General features: G+C 53.4%; 1 long non-coding RNA gene across 2 annotated transcripts; it reads left to right on the top strand.

The window, feature by feature from the left end:
- The first annotated feature begins 263 nt into the window (after positions 1–263).
- LOC139358316 (uncharacterized) lies at positions 264–3876 on the top strand. 2 transcript variants are annotated; one of them, XR_011613075.1, is made up of 2 exons: positions 264–493; positions 3565–3876. It is a non-coding gene; the product is annotated as an uncharacterized lncRNA (long non-coding RNA). The 2 variants fall into 2 exon arrangements; XR_011613076.1 differs by having other exon boundaries at positions 3561–3876.
- The last annotated feature ends 1139 nt before the right edge of the window (positions 3877–5015 follow it).

Genomic DNA, 5015 nt, shown 5'->3' with positions numbered 1-5015 from the left:
GACCTCCTGGGCCTAACTGATCCTCTTGCCTCAGCCTCCCATGTAGCTGGGACCACAGGAACATGCCGCCATGCTCGGCTAATTTTTAAAATTTTTTTGTAGAGATGAGGTCTCATTATGTTGCCCAGGCTGGCCTTGAACTCCTGGGCTCAAGCAATCCTCTCATCTATCGTGGCCTCTCAGGGTGCTGGGATTACAGGTGTGAGTCACTGCATCTGGCTGAAATAGGTATTATTACATCATTTTGGGTGAGAAGACTGGGGCTCTGAGTGGTGAAGGGACCTGCCAAGGATACCTGGTTGGAGTGGCAGAGATGGGAATGGAACCTGGGCTGTCTCTCTGGGCTCTGGTGATTGTGTATTAAACTCTTCTGAGTCAGAGAGTAGGGACAAAAGAATAGGATTTGGAATGAATTGGCTTGGACAAGTGCATGGGCTGGGGTGCTGAGGAAGAGGAGGGCGTGGATCTGAGCCACAGCCTGCTGGCATCCGTGGTGAGGACAGCACCAGGGGTGGGAGGAGGGGGAATGTAGCACATTGTTGAAAGAGAAGGAGCCAGTCCAGAGGAAGAGGTTGCAGACTCAGGACAGACAGACAAGAAGACTGGAGGAGTGGGAACCAGAACCCAAGGGGCTGAAGGGCCAGCCCTGCGCCTGGTGAAGGATGCACTTTAACAAGAGGGCCCCTTCTGGGGCTCCCTCCCTTTTCCTAGGTCTCCCCTTAAAGGAGGGGAACTGGCTCCTCCCAAGCCTCCTTTGCCCCTTCTCTGAGCTATCCACACCCACCTTGTCGCCTGGTGAGGAGCAGCAGGGAATTCTAAACAAAGACATCAGGGAACTGGAACAAGAATGGATCATAACCATCCCAGCGCCTGCCAAGTCCCCCCACCCCTCACACACACACCCCTGGGCTCCTGCAAACACTGCCTGGCTCAAGTCCAGCGCGGGGCCTTCTGGTGAGAACCCCTCCCTGGGAGTGCAGCCTTCTGGGCCGCTTTCCTTTCAGTAGGACTGAGCTGTCAGCCGCCTCCCAGAGATTTCAAGACGGTTCCCCTCCCCCAAGGGATGCCTTTGTCTTTGTCTCCATAGAGGAGACAGCAGCAGGGGTTGGGATTTGGAAGAGGGGAAAGAGACAGGGTCCTTGTACCCAGAAAGTCTAATTGGGGTGAAGGGTGGCCAGACACGGATGCTTTTTGTGTGGGTCATGGGAGCTCAGAGGACTGAGAGTTCCCTGCCTTCTGGAAGGTAGTCAGAGAGGACTTCATGGAGGAGATGGCCTTTGGGCTGTCCTGGAAGGACAGTAGGTTAGATGGGCAGACATGAGGAGGAAGAGTGTTTCCAAGTGAAGGGATCACATGACCCAAGGCTCAGAGGTGGGAGAGAACCAGGGGTACTGGAGAACAGGAGGTGGGCCCATGTGAGTGGCCCTGAAGAGTATGGGTGGAGACGCTGGGGAATGAGGCCAGAGAAGTCCCAGGCCAGCCAGATGGCAAAGGGCTTGACTGTCAGCAGAGGAGCATGAGTCTGGTTTCTCAGCCCATGGGGAGCACTGAAAGTTTTGATGAGGATGACAGCCCTGGTCCCTGGGGTGTAGAATAGAACAAGTAGGGTGAGGTGGAAGCAGGGAGAACAATGTGGAGGGGCTATGGCCTGGACAGGGCAGTGGCTGTTGGGGTGGGCAAAGATGCACATGTGAAAAGCACCTTCAACAGAAGGAAGAACTTAGAGAACATGGACTGGGGGAGGGGCGAGAGAGAATGGACCGTCAGGGATGATCCTCAGGCCACACAAGCAGGCCCTTGAAGGTGCAAGTGGGTCAGGTGGAGAGTGTGGTGGGGGCAGGGGTGGTAGTTTCCTGAGCACAAATGTCTGTGTCCCTTTGGGCATCTGTGGCTGGCAAGGGGGCTTTGCTCTGGGTAAGATGCAGGTGGGAGGCTCCAAGCGTGTTGTATGTGGCAGGGCTAGGTGCTGTACCCAGGCAGAACCATGACCTGTCACAGGAGAGGTGTCTCAGGGAAGAGAGCAGAAGGCACTAGGGGCAGGAGCAAGGGATGACCAGCCACTTGCCCCCACATGAAATGAGTAAAAGGAGAGTTTGGGGGTTTTTTGCACTTAGAGGGGATTCTGAACTGGACCTTCCTTTCCATTATCCCATTATCAGTGAGCACCTCCCACGTACCAGCTAGTGGCAGAACCATGGTGGTTTCCAGCCCCAGCCCCTGTTTTTAAAGAAGTCTCATCTGATGGGGAGAGAATGGGTTCCAATATTAGGCTCACATGCTCAGTGCCATGAGAGAGGGACAGGGTCCTGGCAAGACAGGCGGCCAGGGCCCGCTGACCTCTCAGGCCCAGCAACCACCCTGCCTCTGCCTTTATGAAAAGCTTCCATCATCCTTCCCTTCTGCCCACCCACTCTCCCTCCTTGCTGCCTGCGCTACAGCTCCCATCTGCAGCCAGAACCCGGGTCGCCTGTAGCCACCTGAATCTGCCTTTCTAGAGCTGCTTCCTCTGTCTCTCCGTCTCCCGTCTCCCCGCTCCCCTTCCCAAATCCAGAGGGACAGGTCAGGGAAGGAGCCCTCAAGGAGGTTTCCTCACAGGGACTTGGGGAAAGGACAATTCCAGGAGACACAGCGTGAGCAAAGGCCTGGAGATGGAAGTCCATTAGTGTAGACTGAGCCCAGGCGGAATTGGGAAGGGGAGCGGGAAGACGGGAGATGGAGAGACAGAGGAAGCAGCTCTAGAAAGGCAGATTCAGGTGGCTACAGGCGACCCGGGTTCTGGGTGCGGATGGGAGCTGTAGCGCAGGCAGCAAGGAGGGAGAGTGGGGTGGGCAGAAGGGAAGGATGATAGAAGCTTTTCATAAAGGCAGAGGCAGGGTGGTTGCTGGGCCTGAGAGGTCAGCGGGCCCTGGCCGCCTGTCTCGCCAGGACCTCTCTGTTTCCATTACTGCCTGGGTCCTGACTCCTTTATATTACATTTCTCCATCACCCACTCATAAATCCTCTTCCTGCCTGGGGCTGGGAGCCCTTGAACAGAGAGCAGCTTTGATTTAAAGGCAGGGCTGGCAGTAAAGGGGGAACAAAACTATCCAGAGAAGAGCACAGGCAGCACAGGCTTCCCCGGAGGCGACAGCGTAATTAAAGTGGGGCTGCCTCTCTCTTCCTGAGAGCTTCCTAGAGGATGGACAAGGGGAAGGTTGCCACCTGCTACATCGGTCCACTGGGCCAGCACATTCCCAGCTCCAGGAGGTGGGGGCCAAACTCAGAGCTGCACACACTAGGCTCCAGCTGAGCTCCCTGCTGTAGTCAGCAGACTTCTAAGATTGTCTCCAGTAATCCCCACCTGCTAGTAAGCATGCCTTTGTTATGTTGGGAGTCTGGGGTGGACCTAGTGACTTGTTTCTAATGGATACAGATACATAGCAAATGAGATGGGTGCCACTTCCATGACTGGGCTATTAATACAAAAGACTGTGAATTCTTTCTTGCTAACAGTCTCTCTCTCTCTCTCCCCCTCCCCCTCCCCTGCCTTTTGCCTTCTTGGTTTGCACACTTTGATCAAGCAAGCTGCCATGTTGGAGAGGCCCACATGACAAGGAAATGAGGGGGGTCTCTGGCCAACAGTTAGAGAGGAACTTAGGCCCTCAGTCCAAAAACACCCAAAGAATTAAATCTTGTCAACAATCACATGAATAAGATTGGAAGGAGATCCCTCCCCAAGGCGTCATCAGATGAGACCACAGACCCTGGGCTGACACCTCCATTGCAGCCTCACAGAAGAGGCTGCATCTGTCATCGGATGACACAGAAGATACAGCTAAGTCATGCCTGATCCCAGGCCCACAGAGACTGGGAAATAACACATGTGTACTATTTTAAGTTGCCAAATTTTAGGGTAATTTGTTACGCAGCAATAGATAACTCATACACCTGCTGATCTGAGTCAGTCAATTCCTTGCTCTGAATCCCAATGTTCCCATCTGAATAAATGGGCTAACAATACTCAGCCCAAGGGACTGATCAAAGATGAGAACGAAAAGCAGATGGGAAAGAGCTCTGAATGCTGTAAAATGTTGTGTACATGGGTTGCATTTTTGTGAATATAACTGTCTCAGTGAGGGGCTGGGGAGAACATGGTTCTTATCTTAACTTCTCAACTTATCGGCTGAGAGGCCTTGTGTAAGTCAGTTAACCTCTCAGTCGGCAGCTTCCTCATCCGTAAAAGGGGTTTGTTGGGAAAACGAAAGGAGAATTCAGGTAAATCATGCAGCATGTGCCTGGCATATAGTAGGCACTCAGAAAAAATCATAGCCCTTCTTGATTCATGTTGTTACTGTTGTGGTGATTCTGAATGAGATGAAGGGATGAGGATGGTGAATGCTGGCTCTGCCCACTGCACTGGGGCAAGAGCCTTGGCATCTGCAAGATCTCTTGGCCACCAACCTGATCTCAGCCGAGTGTGCCTCTCTGGGGAAGCTGACAGCAAAGAGCAGATTGATCCTGCCCAAAAATCATCACCCTATGCATGAGCTTGTTAAGGCTGCCGTACTAAGGAGCCACTGGCAGAGAAGCATCTGACATGGAGGACGCGGAAGCAGAGCTGGCCCCATGGCCTGTTCTGCAATGGACTGGCTGCTGTTTATTCTGTGCTTCTGAGACCAGTTTGAGAGTGCTCTGGGGATGCCCTGGAAGTCTTTGATGGGAAAGTCAGGCCTTCTGAGGAGTGACAATGATGTTTTGGAACCAGGTCAGAGAGCATGTGTTCTGAGTTGAGGATGCAGAGTGATGATGGGAGATGAAGGAGAGGAGGGGTCAGAAAGGATATCCTGGGGACAACATACATCTTGGTTAGCCATCACCATTCCTGGCCTCTGTTGGGTGTTGGATTCTGACTGAATGGCCTCTGGACATCCCATCACCTACTGGTGAAGGCCTCTCTGCCACCCTCCTGGGCCAAAGTCAGCTGGGTAAAGCAGAGCCATTGGCCCTGAGAGGCACAGTGACTTACTTGCGCAGGG

The sequence above is a fragment of the Macaca nemestrina genome, chromosome 14 (assembly GCF_043159975.1).
Source record: "Macaca nemestrina isolate mMacNem1 chromosome 14, mMacNem.hap1, whole genome shotgun sequence".
Classification (NCBI taxonomy): Eukaryota; Metazoa; Chordata; class Mammalia; order Primates; family Cercopithecidae; genus Macaca; species Macaca nemestrina.
This window is presented reverse-complemented; position numbering and strand designations above follow the sequence as displayed.